Raw genomic sequence first — 19,901 nt, forward strand, 5'->3', positions numbered from 1 at the left:
ACGCTCTAGTTTGTTTTCCCAATTGACATGGACCACATATTTCATTCTTAGGCATTTTCAATTTAGGCAAATCTCAAACAAGACCATTATTAAACAAATTCACCAAATCATTAAAATTCACATTACCAAGTCTTTTATGCCATAAAATTGCCTTATCAGTAACTACAAAAAAACACGTAAGTGAAGGATCTGAAAACACAACATAACAATTATCAAAAGTTCTAGTTCCTTTCAAAACACATTCACCTTTTTCATTTGTTACAAAACACCCTTGTTGATTAAAATTGACTTGAAACTCCTCATCACATATTTGACTAATACTCAACAAATTAGCAGTTAAACCTTAACATATAGAGTTTTTTTTAATTCCCCAATGCCTGAAAGTTTGATATTACCTTTACCACTTACACTAGAAGCATTACTATCACCAAAAGTAATAGTTCCAACCATGCATTCCTTAAAAGTGGTAAACAATGTTCTATCCTATATCATATCCCTAGAGCAACCATTATCAAAGTACCAACCACATGCACCTAGTGCTCTAAGTGCAGTGTGCATGGCAAGGCATTTAAAATTCTCTTTCTTTACCTAAACAATTTTAGATTCATTATGCAATGATTTCCCTATTATTCTAGGCAAAGTGTCACAAGGCTCAAAAGTCTTTTTCATTCTCTTTTTCTTATTAGAACTCTCTAGATTTTTCAATTTCTTCCCAAGTTCAATTTTTCTTTTCTGACACTTATACTTAATATGCCCTTTTTTCTCCACAAAAATGACATGTTGAAATAAATTTAGGAGAACTAGTGATTACACAAGGTTTGGTTTCAACTTTCACAAAAACATTTTTAGATTTTTTAAAATACAAATCCTTTGAAGTTGAAGCCAATTCTTTGTTACTACTAGTATCACAACCACTCATTTCAACTTATCAATTTTACAAGTGTCAGATTTCTGAAAAAAAAAATATATATTTTGATTTAACAAACTCACTACTCAAATTATCAATTTTAAGTTCAAGTGATTTATTAAACCTTTTTACATGTTCAAGTTCCTTTTCCAGAAAATCAATCTTATGAAAAAGATTCAAAATTTATGGCCAATTTCTTCCAAATTTTTATTAGAGACAGAAACTTCTAACTTATAAATATCTCCATCAAGTTTCGCTAGATTCAATTTCTATAACAAATTTTCAAAATCCTTTTTAAACTTAGACTACTCAATTTGCATGTTTGTGACAGAATCGAAAGCAGGAGTTAAAGGCAACTTATCAATAGAAGATGAATTTTTGGACACAATGCAAAAATCACAACAAATCAACAAATATGATCTACTCAATATATCAAGTATCCCGCTCTGATACCAATTGTGAAAGTTAAGTTTAAACGCGGGTTGCGGAAGCTGTTAGTTGATTTAATTGTGATTAACTCATTTAATGACCTAGGTGAGATTAATAGGTCAATCTACCCAATTTTTGTGATTGATTAAATTACCTAAACAATATGATCAATTTAAACATCCACAATCACAAAGATAAATATTGCAAAGTAAAACAAGTAGAGTTAGAGATATTGCACCAGGATTTTTAACGAGAAAATCTCAATTGGTAAAATAAACTAATTGTTTGAGTAAGAAAAACCTTGTGGACTGTGCAGTCAAAAGTAAACCGATCCACTATGTTTGAAACAAAGTACAATATACTTTAACTCAGGCTCACAACCTATAGTTTAACCAAACACCAATCACTGACAATCTTCTGACTGTGCAATGTCCTGTCCAATAGCACTTGACCTTAAGCTTACTCTTGATCTCTGTAGAAGGATTGCTAGTAGATCAAATAACTCTCCTCGAATGCTTTGACCCTTTCAAAGTGTGATCGCTTTTACCCCTTTTCTTTAAGATCTGAATTTTGATGTAGAAGAATTAATCCTGCTCTTTCGGAATCTCTGAATCTTCAATTAAGTTCCAATTCCAATGAGATAAAAAAAACAAAACTTCTAAATCACTCATAAATATATGTGTATGCTCTCAAAAATAAATTCATAATAATCAATCAGATTTGATTTTATGAAGTTTATCTCTCTAAAGGCTTTCTCAAAATAACGATTTTATGTTCCTCAAAGACATCCCTTAATAATGAATGAAAAAGGTATTATCTAGAAGTTTGAAGACCTAAGCATACTTGTAAAACAAGTGAAATTCGTGCATAGGTTTATGGAAGGAAGTCTGGACAAAAAGGGTTCAAAATGGACAAGGAAACTTAAGCTTCTAAACTGATCTAGAGTCCTTGAACCGGTTCAGGATTTGCTGAACCGGTTCAAGCTAGCCAAAGAAAATTCGAAGAAACCTTCTTGAGTTTTAAACCAGATTAACTTTCATTGAACCAGTTCAAGATGGTCAGTCTTGAATGTTCATAAATACTCAAATGTTGAACTTGTTCCCTTAATTCTCAAACATGTTCCCTCAGATGGTTGAACCTGCCTATTCCTTTAATTGTTGAACCAATTCAACTTGGACAGAAAATATTTTCTTCCTTAAACACTTCCAAAAACTTTCTAGTGTTCTCACTAACTTACAAATCCTCCTAAAGCATTGTTCTCTTTTCAAATCTGCATCCGATCTTCGAATCTTCAATTTTGAAATTTTGAACTAAAAAATTATAACTTGATCGGACTTGTTTTAACAACGAAAGTAGCCAATTACAAAATATATATCTCACAGTTGAGAAAAAATTTAAAATATATATATTAAAATATTAAAAATTAAAAAATATTAAAATATTATTATTTTTGGATAACGAAAAAGCATCACTGAAGCATCCAAAACGCTAACGTAGTTTTTGAAAATGCTGAACTCTAAAAATACTGAGATGATAAATCTAAGGGAGGGGGAGGAAAAAATCTAACCCGTCTTATATGAATGTACAGAGTGATTAAAAAATTAGTTCAACAGTTATTTTCAATACGAATCTGAATTGTTTTGATTGTTATATTAGGACATGCATTTTAATTGATTGAGGGTAAGTTGCAGGTAGTCGGAAAAAAATCACATATATAGTATCATACTATTATAGAGCCATTAAAGAACATAACCTTTCAAAAAAAAAAATTGTAATTAAACATAAAAGTAAAAATTATTTTCTTCTTTTTTAATAATTTATTTCTAAGGCTTCATTTGATTAGATAGAATTAACGAGAAAAGAAAAGAAATATAAAATTTTAAAAATATTTAAGAGTTTGGTTAGATAGAAAAGGAAAAGTTTGGAAAATTAAGATTCTCGTAATCTTTTATTTTCCTTAAAACGTTTCCTGCATAAAACAAGGGGAAATTTTATTTTCACGTGAAACCAACATCTGTGTTCCTATTTCAACTTCATTACATTATTTTACACAACAACTTTATTGTATTTTTTTTTATTGGGTTTCAAAGAATTGCAGTCCAACAACAACTCATACGGTTTTAATTAACTTAACTTTCATTTTTAGTTATTTTCCATCATATATGAATGAAATAAATAGTAGTTTACAAGATCTAAATTAATTGAAAATTCCATCATTTTTTTATATACATATTACTAATTAATTTTTTTATTATTTTACAATTTTTATAAAATAAGGACATTTTAGGTATCTAAACTATAACATGATATTTTCCTACAATTTTTTTGAATAAATTTTCATCTTAACCAAAAACATACTAGAAAATTAATTTTCTTTTCATTCACTTCACTTTTCTTTTCATTTTTCATTTCCTTTATTTTCTTACTATTTTCATCTAACCAAATGGAGCCTAGGGTCAGTTTGGTTAGCAAGACCTAGCTAGAAAGGAAAAGAAAAAAAAAATAATATTTTTAGGCATTTGATTAGATGGAAAGTGAAAACTTTTGTGAAAGTAGGATTCTCGCATGTTGTGAATTTTTCCTAAAAAAAAATTTCGTACAAAACACGCGAAAATTTACTTTCTCGCAAAACTTAGCCACTTTGTATCTTAGTTACCTCTTGTACCCCTATAAGTTGTTTCTCCCCCACTCTTCTTCACTTTCTCCTTGTTTCTCTCCACTCTTAGTTTCTTCACAAATTTCAGGCAGAGTTACATTTTCTTCTATAAATTTTTTTTTATCTTAATTCAATTATTTATATTTCTATTTATGCATATAAAATTAATTTCTTATTATAATTATTTTGAGCTCCATAATTACTAATGATTGAGATAGAGTGGTATACATACATGGTTTTTTAGTTTGATTGGAAAATTAGGGTTGTTGTTGGTACTGTTGTAGGCCATTGGGAATCGATCTTAGTTTGATTGGAAACTTACAACCTTGAAATTTGGGTTTTACATTTGTTGTGTCCGTTAAAGATACAATTTAGATATTAATAGAAATAATTATATTTTTATTTTTAATAATATATTATTTTACTTTCCTTTTTTTTTTTTTTTTTTTTGGTTAAAAATGGATGTAAACAATTAGGTGCAAGGGTGATTCATCCAACACAATTTTATTTTATTTTAAAATATTTAAATTGCTATAGGTAGTTTTGGTAATAGAATCATTTTCTTTTCATTTTCATCATATCCAAACTAACAAAATAATATTTTCTCATAACTTTCTTGAAAAATTTTCCTCCTAACCAAATGCACACTGAAAATTAACTTGATTTTCTTGTCTTTTACTTCACTTTCTTTCACTTTTACTTTTTATCATAAATTTTTATCTAACCAAACAGAGGGTCAGTTTGGTTAGCAAGAACTACCTAGAAAGGAAAAGAAAAAGAAAAAATATAAATTTTTTATGCATTTGGTAAGATAGAAGGTGTAAACTTTTGGGAAAGTATGATTCTCGCCCGAAAATTTATTTTCTCGCAAAACTTAATTACCACTTTGTATCTTAGTTTCTTCTTATGCCCCTGTTAGTTGTTTCTCCCACACTCTTCTTTACTTTCTCCTTGTTTCTATCTACTTTTCAGTTTCTTCACAGACTTCACTCAAAGGTAGATTTTCTTCTGTAAATTGGTGTAATCCTAATTTAATTATTTATATTTCTATATATGCATATAAAATTAATTTTTTATTATAATTATTTTGGGTTCCATAATTAATAATAATTGAGATAGATTGGTATACAAACAAGTTTTTAGGTTCTTTTAGTTTGATTGAAAAATTAGGGTTACAGTTGGTGTTATAGGCCATTGGGATTCTTAGTTTGATTAGAAACTTACGAACTCGAGATTCGGGTTTTACAATTGTTGTGTCAGTTGAAGATACAATTTAGATATTAATAAAAATAATTCTATTATTATTCTTAATAATATATTATTTTACTTTTTTTTTTTTTGGCTAAAAATGGATGTAAACAATTAGGTGTAAGGGTGATTTATCAAACACAATTTTATTTTATTTTAAAATATCTTAATTCCTAAGGGTAGTTTTGGTAATAGAATCATTTTATTTTCATTTTCATCATATCCAAACTAACAAAATAATATTTTCTATTAACTTTCTTGAAAAAATTTCATCCTAACCAAATGCACACCGGAAATTTGATTTTCTTTTCCTTTACTTCACTTTCTTACATTTTCATTTTTCATCATAAATTTTTATCTAACCAAACAAACCTAAGTGAAAACAAATTGACGATATTGGAGAAAGTTGTTTCCATTACAATCTTAACTTATCTTATGCTTTTTAAACAAATTACAAATAATTAGAAATTGTTGGAAATAAGTGGCCTAAACACACACAAACACTTAATATGTGAAAGAGAAGTGGATGAAGGAACACTGGAAAAAATATCTGATTCCATTTTTCTAATATTTCAATCTTATATATAATCATAAAATAGATCCATTACATGGGTTTATAAAGGATTTTAAGATATATGTAACCAATTATATTTCAATGCCGAATTACTATCACTATACTCACTAACATAGTATTTAGGCTTTACTCTTATATTTTTCGGTAACACAAATAGAAACTCACACTAACACACAATTAATGTTGGAGTTATGTTTCAAATTAATTTAGTAACTCTATATTTATGAAGACAAAGTTTTGATATTACAAACTTTAAACTTAAGCTTTAAGTTTTCACCTAATGCATTTAATCTACTATATTATTATGTTATTTATGAATTAAGTTTAAAGTTACATTAAATACTTAATTAATGTCTTCTAAATATATTCGTATAAATAGTATGGCATATGAAGCCTACGATATATATACTCTCTAAACTAGTTAGAGTTAATCAAAAGGGATTTGAAAAGGTGTTTTCAAACTATTGATTTTGAGTGTGTGAGTTCCATACTTTCAGTTGATCGGACGGAGATAAATACACAAGTTCATGAAGAAGAAGTGCAACCTTTATGAACATACAGCTTTGATATCTGGGCTTAGTTGAATCCCGGAGATAGTGCTGCCATTTGTCTTCCGTTGCACGTGGGAGAGGCTTCAACTATCTTCAAGAAGCGATTACGCGCTTCTAAGCCTCGATATTCACCGTTTTCAATATTTTGGTTCCAACAATTTGAAGATAGTTTTCCCTCCAATGGATTCATTTTCGTTGTTATCCAACACTGATTATTCGGTTTCTCAACCGAATATTGAAGCTTTTGATGGTAAATAAATAAATATACACACACACACACACACACACACACACACACACACCCCAATGGTGGAAAAGAAAATTTTATTTTTCCTTCAACAATTGAAAATCGTTTATGTCATGACTAAGCCATGTCGAGCTGTTCTGGGTGACAAAACATCATCTGATCAAGCTGAATTTGATCAATAAGAAGTTTACAAGGTGGATTGAATTGGCATTTCATCCTACTAAAGGTGACCAGAATTCTTCCATAACTAGTTGGGGAATCATGTCACCCAATATCCTATGTTGGTGGGCACAAAGGCAATTGGATGAAATTGCACTTCTAGTAAGCTGGTCATTATAAAGGATGAACATCATATTTCTAATATTCATATGAATATGGTTTATAATTCATTTCTTTTCAAGTGTGGCTTCAAGGTTATCTTTGAATTTGGTATGTTCCTTGAAATAATCTTTTCATTAAAGGTATGTCTAAATTTATGCTATAATTTATATTTATATTGCCAAAGTTATTGATTAATGACGTGTTATAAACTTGGTCAATGAACTGAATCCTTTTATCAAAGATTTGTCAGGGATTGATTGAAATGTCGATGCTCATTTTGAATATACTTATGTTTATTACTTGAAATCTAAAAGCTCTAGTAGGTCGGTTTCCGCCTGATTAGATCATATTTTGTGATGAACGAGAAGATCAAAAAAGAAGTTTATTATCTTTCGAGGCCCATGCCATCGGTTGATTGAAACTAGATCATCTCTTCATATTACAATTAGTCAAAATCATGCAAGATCTATGACTAGTGGGGGGATCAGATGATAATATAAGAGGAGAACTCTTTAACTTCTAAAGTGGCATACATAAGCATAATTTTTGGTAAGTGATGCATCTGAAAGAGGTATTCAGATTTTTCGTCCAAAATTGGTTTGATTGTCGAAATGAGCCACTTTAATTAACGGTATGTTTTCCAATTATAAAATTGATTTTTGGTTATTATAAATTTCTTAATTTATGACATGTCATATACTTGATTACATGAGTGTACATTCATTTATTGATGTGTTTAAAAGACACTAATACTAGAAATTTGATCCATATTGACATGTTTGAAATGAGCTAATTATATTAATGAAGGAAAGTGATATATTATCATTTTATTGATGATACTAATTTTTATCCTTGAAAGCTCATTTTTTAAAGCTCCTAAATAGAGGAATGAAAGTTCAGGAATGCAATAATTGCAGCTGAATTTCAAATTGATAAAAGGAGATTCCAATGAAATTCTGGCAATTATTATTTGCCTATCAAGTTCTTAATTTGAACTTTTGACATGATGGATCTTAGCGAGGTCGGTGTGATTGTGTAAATCAAAGTGTGGGGTTTTAACATGGATTTACTCTAACATAATCCAATTTTATCAATTAATCTTGAAAGGTTCAAAATCTTATCAGATGCTGTAGTGTTTATTCTTATTGATCCCAGATCGGAGCCAGTTTGCAATCAAGGCAGTGCAAAGAATCAACTTGAATTCTCAAATTATTGGTGGTCTTTATGATGCGATGAACTACACTAGGGCAAACAAAACTTGTTATCAAGTACTAAAATAATCTGGGAAGAGATCGTTGAGTTTCTCTTATGAGAATATAGAGGTACTTGCAGAGTACTATGGATCATGGATCGGATTATTACAAATACCTAGTTGTTCTTTGCTATGGATGCTCAATGTTCGTACCATCTTGGATCTTCACTATGGGTGGAGTTATGATTTCTTGGAAATCAAAAGGGTGGACTTATATAACTCATTCCTCGATGGAATCTGAATTTTATTGCACTTTCTCTACTGGAGAAGAAGTTAACTGGGTAAAGATCTTATTGGAGGGTATTCGAATACAATGTAAGCCTATAACGCCCTTGAAATATTTTCGTGACAATAAGGTTACGATGCTTCAAGCTCACAACGAGTGTTACAATGAAAAGTCTATACATGTGCAGTTGAAGCACAATCATCTGGAAGAGATCCTGGCAAATAAATTATCATAATTTACTGTGTGAAGGCCAAATCTCATTTGGCAGATCCACTGTCAAGAGACATGTGAAAGGACTTAGTGTCCAAGGCCAAATCTCATTTGGCAGATCCACTGTTGAAAGACATGTGAAGGGACCTAGTGTCTAGGGCCGAATCTAATTTAGCATATCCACTGTCGAAAGACATGTGAAGGGACCTAATGTCTAAGGCCAAATCTCATTTGGCATATCCACTATCGAAAGACATGTGAAGGGACCTTATGTCTAAGACATCGAAAGGGATGGAACTAAAGCCTGTAATTGAATAAGTTGTATTGTTATGGGAACCCAACCCAGTGATATTTCTCTTGGGTTCAATGGGAAAAACAAGTAACATAACAACTTGTGTGAGCACATCAATGTTCCTTTCCCTATCATGTGTTGTGGGTACTCAATCCTGTAACTGAGGAGGTTGAGATTTTAGATCTCTTAATGAATCTATAGATCAATTTTTGATTGGAGTGTACAGGATCACTCTTGATAGATTTACCGTATAATCAATGAAGAGGCTGAGACTTATGTCTCTTTATGAATTCTATAGAACGAATTTCCAATTGGGGTGTACACAATCACTCTTGATAGATTCACCGATTTATCTTGTAATGAGGAGAATGAGATTAAATTCTCTTAATGAGTCCATAACCGGTATTCGGTTGGAGTGTGCAAGGTCACTCTTGATGGACACACCGATCTGAGTGTGGAAGTAGGACCGCTTCTATAAGATCCAGACAGGCTTGATCCTTAACGACACTCAGAAGTACGGATTCCGGACACATGGCCGAAACGTGTCAAGCTTTAGTACTTTATCTCCGAACGGAAGTGTGTGTGTAGTATTTCTTATTCATCAACGTGGTCCTTGGTTCAAGACATCGTTCACCAAGTTCCTAGATGAAATGAAGGGTACTTACACAAGGTAATGGTTCAAGTCTAAAAGACACTATTATTGATGCATATGACTGTACCGATCAACAAAATGAATTTGAAACAAGTGGGGGATTGTTGGAGTTATGTTTCAAATTAAATTAGTAACTCTATATTTATGAAGACAAAGTTTTGATATTACAAACTTTAAACTTAAGCTTTAAGTTTTCACCTGATGCATTTAATCTACTATATTATTATGTTATTTATGAATTAAGTTTAAAGTTACATTAAATACTTAATTAATGTCTTCTAAATATATTCGTATAAATAGTATGGCATATGAAGCCTACGATATATACACTCTCTAAACTAGTTAGAGTTAATCAAAAGGGATTTGAAAAGGTGTTTTCAAACTATTGATTTGAGTGTGTGAGTTCCATACTTTCAGTTGATCGGACGGAGATAAATACACAAGTTCATGAAGAAGAAGTGCAACCTTCATGAGCATACAGTTTTGATATCTGGGCTTAGTTGAATCCCAGAGATAGTACTGCCATTTGTGTTCCGTTGCACGTGGGAGAGGATTCAACTATCTTTAAGAAGCGATTACGCGCCTCTAAGCCTCGATATCCACCGTTTTCAATATTTTGGTTCCAACAATTAACTCATCACATTAAAGGACTTGTAACCTTCACAAAAACACTAAAAATACATAATCAAGTTTAATTACCAACTTAATTATCGAAAAAAAAGTTTATTTTCCAACATGAACATTTTATTGATGGATAATTCTAAAATTATATGCTAAATCTTCCGTGGAACCAAATTGTCGGAAGAAACAAACAGATTATTTGAAGTATGAGTTGTAATACTCATACTGAAGGCTTGCAGTGAATTGCTTAACCCACTCCCTTGCATAAATGACTAATTAACAATAATAAGTCTAGTAATTCACGGCCACTTCTCGGTGCAAAAATCATTTTCCTTCACGTATTTAACACCTTGTAGATCAATTGGGTCTTGGTTAAGGAATGATGAAGGTAAGGGGCTCAATCTGGTGAGATTAACATAATCTTCAGGCGCATGAGCCGATGCTCCTGGAATTGCTAGCCCAATTATCCTAATAACTCTCAAAAGCCAGCCTTCCTTGTAATCTGGACCTTCGATGCATGGGATAATGAAACCCCTAATCAGCTCCCAAACAGCTTTTAACATCTTGGGTATTAGCCACGGCAGTGAAAAGTAGTTTTTATTTGGTTCCTCCACCACCTCCTGAATTTTCATCAGAGTCTCACTATGTCAGTCACTGTGAAATTGCATAACTAAATTGTCAATGACTGGATACAAAAACAGTTTAAATCAGTGGAAATATATGCCAATGAATGATGTAATTAAGCAGAGACAATCTTAGGTTAATTCAAATATCTATCGTTTTCGAAAAGTACTAAATTTGAAAAAAAAATTAAATGTTATGCACTATCCCACTTTGACCATCACATTTGTCCACTACATATCATAATTAACTGCACTAAATCTCAATTCACCCACATACACAGAGATAATAACAAATACATGGGGTTTTGGAGTGTAAATTTTCAAATTTATGGAGTTTAATTTAATACATTTCAATGTAATGAAAAAATACTGGTCATTTATTCGAAATACCCTTACTATTTTAATTCAGGTTCTCTTTGTGCATGTAGGTAGTATCACTTTTATGCACAAAGATACCACTCAAGTATCATATTTTCTGTGCAGACTATATCATCAAAATGTACTCAAAAGAAAAGATACATGCATTCAAAATAAAAGTGACATGGTAAATCTGTGTACAAGAGTGGTGCTTGCATGCACAAAAGTGATACCAAAATAGAAATAATAAGAATAGTTTGGACAAATGATCATTGTTTTTTTTTTTTTTTCAAAAAAAAAAAAAAAAAAAAAAAACATAATTTTGAAAAGCACGGACTTTGACTTCATGAATTTGAGAGAGAGAGAGAGGAGAGGGAGGGAGGGAAGGGAAGGGAGAGAGAGAGAACTCACCTTGCCATAGTAGCAGCTGTTGTAGTAGAGACAGGTCCCAAAGTGCTTAAACAATAAAGTTCTATCATCATATGGCAATCTAGGCACCATGTCATTGCAATAAACAAACCTCAAATATCTCACACCATACACCTTAACCTTTTTCTCCATAAACTCCCCAAACTTCTTGTTCCCTACCCTAGGCTGCCCAAAAGTCTAAACCCCTTCCAGCCTTTCCAACAACCATTCCTCCTCATGGAACCCTAATATTGCCACAAACAGAATTGCTAGTGCCCCTCCCAAGCTGTGTCCTGTCACTACAAACTTTGCCTTCTCATGCTTCTGTAATAAGTCTCTCAGTCTCTGTCTAATTGTGTAGTAAGCAAATGGTTTGTCGTTCAAACCTTGTTTTATATCCTTGGGCCACTGTTGGCCCTTCTGTAAACCCAATGCTTTCATAAAGCCACCATGGATTTTACCAACATTCTCATGCTCACACCATGATATGTCCAAATCTGTGCACCAATCGTCGGCGTTAAATGGCTCGGTTCCTCTGAAGGCTACCATGATCAGGCCAGGGTTATTACTTGTATCGTGAAACATGATGGCTTGGGTTGAGGATAGATTATAATATTCTGTGAAACATTGGATTAAAATTTTCGATTAACTTATACAGGAGTCAACTACTTATTTTAATAATCTAATAAATAATGTATTTTTTTATTAAAATATATATATTGCTACCTCTATCCCAAAAAAAAAGTCTCTTACGCGAAATATAAAATTTTAAGGGGATATGTGGGATATGCATTGTCCCTTGAAAAGTTACTTACTTTAAAAATTCGAAGGACATATATGAAAAGATGTGAAATAATATGTAAAAAATTTTAAGGAGATACGTAGGATATGCATTTTGAAATTTTTGGTAGAGGTGTAATCAAATCTTCTGCTTTTTGGTATTTATTAGTGTTTAGTTATATAGGTTTCATCTCTTTTTATTTTTCCCCTTAAATTTTTGGAGATAGTTCTCAATTTTGAACTCTGTAAATTTAATATTATGTTAGATTTTTTTCTTATGTAGAAAAGTGGACGTGTGAATGTGCTTCTTACTAATATATATATATATATATATATATATAATCATTGATTATATTACTTTATGAACAATCCTATTTTTAGCTTCCTTATATTTGTTTAATAGATAATTCATTGTGCCAACAAAATTGATCCTCATGTCATCATTTAATAAAAGGATTATTACATTTACAGCTCCACTGTAGATTACTTAAATAATAGAGATTTCTCCTTTAATTTCAAATATAACATTTATCTCCCGTCTAGTTTAAGTCCTTTTACACTTATAGTGAATGCCAGTGTCATTTTTGAAACTATAAAAAAAGTCCTTATTATTTAGACAATCTATAAGGAAGGTAAGTGTAATTATGCCTTCAATAAAATAACCTCTTCAACAATGAAATTAGTAAATTTAAAACTATACATCTTAGTAGCTTCTCACCATTCCAGAAGTCGAAGAACCCCAAGAATTCCATCTGAGAGAAGAGAATTTAGAACACATGAATCAGTATCATCATCATTCTATACATGCATACTGAGTACAATTAAAATTTATAAATATCTTAGGCTAGCCGATCATAATTACGTACGTACCTTCCAGTGATCTCTAACTATAGTTTCTGCAAAGGCTCCATTCTCGTAGGACAATTTAGCAGCCATCATAGACAGTGATGCAGCATAGCTTCTATTTCCATTTCTGATATTTTTATCTAGTTCCACTCTTTGATCAAGATGTCCCACCACGGATCTGAAAATTTCTGATGATGAGTTGGGCCAATCAAAGTTTCCTACATATTATGGACCAATTTTGCATAACTGAATTAATTAGATAATGGAATCAACAAATTTATTCAGAAAAAAAAAAAAAAAAAAGAACCAAAAAATTTAATTAAGCATAACCCTTACTGGAGTATCATCAATACACACACACACATATATATGTATTATAGTAGTTAAAGAGTATGAAGATTTTATATAAAAGAATTAAACAAGAAATTTCAATTATCCAAGACGAGAACATAAAATGTTTGTGTGTGTATATATATATATAAAGCTGATGTGTTCCAATAACAAAATACCACATCAGCTTTAATAAAAAAGTTCTCTACGTTTATTCAATGGTTGATCCGAGAAAATATAGGAGAACGTAGGTTATGTGGTTATTAAAACTGATATGGTATTTTGTTATTGAAACATAAAAAGGGTGAGTAAAGTGAAGCTACTCAGCAGTGAGTAGCTAAGCATTATCCTAAAAAAAATGTATTTGATAGGAAATGTTGAATGGATACGAAAAAAAACAAGGAAGGATTTGGAGGGATATACTAAGCATGAATAGTAGTTTTGGTTATCCTCCAAAAAATGGAAAAAAAAAAAAAAAAAAAAAAGCTAATATTTTTAAGGGTCGCGAGCGAAAAACACTAATATGGTATACATATACGAGTATATAACCCCCTATACGTTCTAAAAAGTCCATAATATTCAATTTTGGAGCAAATAATGACTTGAATACTGAAAAGACTAAAGTGTTCTCTGAAAAAAATAAGTAAAAAACCTAATTAAATGTGAAATAACTAAAATGTCCCTTTATATATTGATATATAATATAGATTTCCTAGCAAAAAACACCCTTATGGTATGCATATAGAGTATATAACCCTCTATACGTTCTAAACCTACTTAACATTCAATTTTGGTGCAAATAAAAACCTGAATGCTGAAAAGACTAAAATATCTCTCTACAACTGAATAAAAAATAGTAAAAAAAGTAATTAATTGTAACAAGTGTATGTGTATAGATATATATATAAAGACATTGTCAGAAGAAATAAGGATATTTTTAAAATTTTATATCTTAAAAATGTAAAGTGCAATGCACCAGAATAAATTTTTAACGAACTAATGACATCAAGTCCTTCTTTGCCATATTTTTTCAAATTTAACGGACTTATATATTCAAAATAAAGAATAAGGGCGTTATTGCCTAAAATGTACACATTAGGGGTGTTTTTCTTACTTTACCTTTATAAGGGCATTATAGGAAGAAATAAGGGTGCTTTCAGAATTTTATATCTTAACCATGACTTCAAGCCCCTTTTTACTCATTTTTCAAACTTAACAGACTTATATACATAATAGAAGCCCTTCTTTGCTTATTTTTTCAAACTTAACGGAGTTATATACATACCAGATACCCAAAATAAACGATAAGAGTATTAATTATTTGCTCCAAATTAAAACATTAATGGTGTTTTTCTCACTTTGCCCTATTTTTAATGAGACTTTATTAATACCAAATTTGCCCTTATTTTAAGAAAAGAAAGGCTCTATGAAAAAGGGTATAGTTGTAAATTCTTTACAATAGTTTCCTTTTATTTTTTTCCTAAACATGATTACTATCATTTCCTTTCTTTTCCTTTATTAATTAACCAAATACGAAAAACAATTAACACTATGCTCTCATTTCATTTCATTTATTTTCCTTCCTAACTAATGTTATTATTTCTTTTCTTTTCCCACTTATTTGGAAGGGCTTTCTACATGCTCAAAATGGGCTTTTTAAGTTTAAAAGTACGTTTCAAGAAAGGTTAAGTGTTGGAAAAATTTTAAACCGACTTTGTGGAAAATCCAGCTTCTTGAAAGCATGTTTATGGGAAGCAACTAAAACTTGAATCATTGGGAAAAAAATTTAGATGACTTTTCGCGAATCATGCTATTGATAAAGTAACAAAATTTTAATTATAATTTTGCCCTTATTTTAAAAGGAAGAACAACAAACATTGAGTAGTTTTAGGGAAAATTACGATCGACTCCTATTTGTTCTCAAAGACTAAGGAGCAAAAGAGTTACAAGATTTGTATACTTTCATCCAAAGTTTAACCCTGTACAAAATTCTAAACAACTTTTCTTTCTCTTAATAATTATATATATATATGTATATATATATATTGGAGGCTACCCGCTCAATTTAGGTATGATGTTCTGCTTTTAAAGTGATCCTAAAATTAGGGTTCTATTATAGATACTTTTGATGCAATCCCTCTCTATCATTTCATTCATCTTTTTTTTCGATAACTGGAGTGTCCGGGCTTTACCCCGACTAATTCACCGGACCCGTGCAAGGCGACCACCCCATGCGGATCAGATAAAACTCGGACCATGTCCGCGATCGTAGTTCTAAAGAATTGTTCGCACTTAAAGAGAATCGAACTTGAGACCTGAAAATGAGACTTCAGGGTCCAAGCCTTTTCCATTAGGCCAACCCCTTGGGGTTTGTTTCATTTCTCATTTCTTTTTTTTTTTTCATCGATATGTGAAAGTATGACCACTGAAACTATCAACAAAATTGATATGTTAATTAATCATTATCATTTTTTTTTTCTTTTCCGTTCTTGCTATATCCCAATTCCACTCATGAATTATTAAGAATATAATTGTCAGTGTAAGTAGTGAAAAGAACTTCATAAAATGCACATACCAAACAATTATTTGTTTTAAATTTCTTTCATCAAAGTGCATTATGCAAAGCCGAGGAAAGAATATTAGAATCAGAAAGTTTGTTCAGAAGTGAATATGTGATTAATTATTTACTGAAAGATAATTTAAGTTGAAAGTAAAAAATGTAAATTAATAATTTAAAAAAAAAAAGATATTGAAACAAAACTATATATTATTTTATTCCAAAGAGTTTGCCCAGTAGTAGTAGTAGTTTTTTTTTTTTTTTTTTTTTTTTTTTTTCCTTAGATCATGCGTTTCGGCCCCACAGCACACACACCATTCAAGTTAAGAGCGTGGTTCGAAAGCAAGACCTCCCAAATCCTTGCAAACGCCACTATGCGGCTCCACAACACACACACCATTCAAGTTAAGAGCGCAGTTCGAAAGCGAGACCTCCCGAATCCTTGCCAACACCACTGTGACCCTGAGGACAAAGTTTAATTGCCTCGTTAAAAAAGACTTGAATTATGATACCTCATGAATCATTACGTTTGTAAATAATTCTTTAGGGATCACACTCAGATTTAGGAATTGTCAATAAGGTAGACTAATATTAAACATAAATTTAGGTAACTTGGGCTTGTTTGGGTGGACTAATATTTTGATGGACTAATACTAGTAATAAATTATTATTATTTTTTTGACTGGGCTAAAATAACTTATATTAATAATTTATTTTTATTTTTTTTGGTGGGCTCAAGCCTTCAAGAACCCACCCCTAATCCTTCCTTGTATAGTTGAGTTTTATCTGAAAATATTTACTCCTATATATTATTTTGTGATACACGACGAGAGATTAGATTATAAGATATTATTAAACATAACTGAAGATAAAATGAAGAGAATTCGGTTGAGAGAAGTAATAAGAGTATATTAAAAAAAATAAAAAAAATAAAAAATTGGAACTTTTTTCAGAAAACTGAACTAAGTTAATATTAAAAAAAACCTAACCGTACCTTTTAGTATATTTAGCAAAGCAGGGAAGAAACCACCATGGGTTGACAGGAGATTGAGACAAAACTCGAGAAATAAACCTGTCCAAAACAAAGGTGTTTTGAAGTAAAGGATGAGTTTCTGCGCGAGGACGGAGATGAAGATGAGCCATCTATACTGGGGTATTCTCAGTTTCCTTGCGTCCCTGTACTCAGCATCCCGATACCGAATAAACGGTCTTTTGTCAAATCTAGGTGCAAATATTATACGAATAAGATCGAGTAGAGTAGCTTCTTCTGGTTTCAACTCCAGATAATCCTTGCAGAATTTTTGGTCACAAGTCATGGCTTATAAGAAGTATTGTAATAATGAAGAAGAGCTCTTGTTTTTTATACACACAGTCTTAACGTGTAGAGAATAGAGATGTTTAACAATGTGGAGGTCATCCCTCACAATGGAATTATTCAAAGAAGGGTAATGATACATGGTCGGACACAAACAACCCAAAATTTGTCCGACTCCTCCGTGGTATAGTCAATCCACAAGTTTCCCTTTCTCTCTCTCATCCTCTGGTTTTTTTATTATATTTTTCTGTAAATAAAAATATGAATGAAAAGAATAATAATTACATATATGCATGGGGCATATATAACCGTTACGCCATGGCACTAAAGGTCAATTAATGAACTACCAAAAGCTCCACACAACCCAAAAAAACATTAGCCCAAAGGATGTATCCCACACCGGGCCCTCTTATGTAACCGACAAAAATTAAGGCATTGTTTGGATTGCATTTATAGAAACAATTTTTAAGAATAGTTTTAAGAGAGCAGTTTTCAATTTTTTTCAGATTTTAAACCTATTTGGTTAAGAGAATTTACAAAATAGTTTTCGGAAAACAAAAACTCATAAAACTACTTGATTGTATTTATTAAAAATAGTTTTCTGAACTAAGAAAATAAATAAAAATATTATTGTACCTCACTCTTTTATTTGTTTAATTTATGATATTAACTATCAATTTAAATATATATATATATATATATAGTTAAATTGGGTAAAGTACAAGACACCCCTTGAGGTTTGGGGTAAGGACATACAGGTGAAAGTTAATTTATTTTTGGACAACGACACCCCCTTGTAAGATTTATCATCCAAACAGAGCCTTAAATCATGTAAAAAGTCCACTTTACCCTTCACTATTTTATTAATTTTAATTATAAAATATCAAAAACTTAAATGGTCAAATTACCATTTTCATCTCTCTTTATATATAGATACATATATATATACACACACACACACACACACAAACAACTAGTGACCACCAACTCCAACCTCCATAATCACCATTCCTTAAAGAAGACGTCAAAGAGGAGCTCTGCCATTGCCACCTCCTCGACCTCGCCGGAGCTCGGCCAAATTGCCGGAGCTTAGCCTCTAACCCCACTTAGGCTATTCCTGGACTCCATCATTCAAGTTCAAGCCTCTGCTTTGGAGTACTTTGGGACCTCAATTTGGCCTTGAATGATTATGTACTCACCATATAATTTGGATAATTTGTGTACTATCGAAAATAAGTGTCAACACAGATGTTTTTCGTCAGCGTCACCGGCGTATTAGACCTGCCGGAATTTACAAACCGAGGGGTGCTTTGGGCCGTGGAGAACTGGCATTCGTCGCCGGTTAGTCCCCAATCGATGTCTTGGAAGTTCTGGGGATCGGGGATTGATAAACGGGTCAGAATTCGACATGGGAGGGATGAGGAGAGTGTTTGGCCAAATGGGTCGTCGACGGAATCTGACAACCAGGTGTTGGTTCTCCGGGATCGTGATTTAGGCTACTGGTGTCCACTTCCACAATCTTTGGACTATCCTCGGTGGTGTTTATGTCCAAAGATGCTGAAAGCCTGCTGCTATGTATTGATGCAGTGTGTTCACTTCGTGTATCATCAAATTTCTCCTACAAAATTAACAAAAACAAAGTAAGAAATTGTAATCAGTCCCCAAAAAAATAAATTAATGTTGTGAATTAAAAGTCTTGAATTAAATTTTCTTCAATTCTAAGACACCAATTCGTACTCTCAAACATAACCTAAACTTTGAAATTTATTTGATTTTGACATTTGGGGCTTACAGTAGATGTTCGGGCTCTAAATTATGTATGAACCCTTTCATCATTGTTGGTGAACCCTCTATTTCTTTGGGCTCGAACTGTGATATGTGCTCTTATTAAAGCTTCCATGCTATAAAGTGTTGCAGCGAAGCTTTGAGGATGAGATTGGTGGTTCTACCATCGTCAGATCTGGATGATATGGATAGTTGAGGATGAGATCAATGCTTCCGCCACCGATAATGAGGAGGTGGCGGCTAAATAATAGGCGCAGATTACTGAAAAATTGGCGGCAATCACAATGATTGCCGCCACTATTGTAGTCATCGCTGCCACCCCCACTATCGTAGCCATTACCATAATCTCTCTCCTATATTATTTCTCTCTCTCCTCTTCACCTTATCTCTTCAACTATGGCCGCCCCCCTCTCTCTACACCCATCATCACAACCACAACCACCATCTATTTCATCTCCCTTCTTCTTCTGTCTGTTCTCTCTCCTCTGGTGAACTGTATAATATACACACAAACAGGTTCGGGTTCGGGTTTAATCAAAGGGTATTTAAGTCAATTAAAATGTTAATTTTATTTAAAAGAATAATAAGGTCAATTCACCATCTTCAGGGTCTCTTTGTCCATTTTTCAAATTTGAAGGGGTGTCATATCCAAAAATAGACAAACTTTCCTCTGTGTGTCCTTGCTCCAAACCTCAGGGGGTGTATCTGTACTTT

General features: G+C 31.9%; 1 pseudogene; it reads right to left on the bottom strand.

Moving 5' to 3' along the window:
- Positions 1 to 10,485: 10,485 nt before the first annotated feature.
- On the bottom strand, positions 10,486 to 17,403 carry LOC132277705 (triacylglycerol lipase OBL1-like; annotated as a pseudogene).
- Between the last annotated feature and the right edge of the window lie 2,498 nt (positions 17,404 to 19,901).

Source organism: Cornus florida, unplaced genomic scaffold (assembly GCF_030987335.1).
Source record: "Cornus florida cultivar Cherokee Brave unplaced genomic scaffold, ASM3098733v1 CherokeeBrave_3.0.0_Hap2_Chr10, whole genome shotgun sequence".
In the NCBI taxonomy this organism is placed as follows: Eukaryota; Viridiplantae; Streptophyta; class Magnoliopsida; order Cornales; family Cornaceae; genus Cornus; species Cornus florida.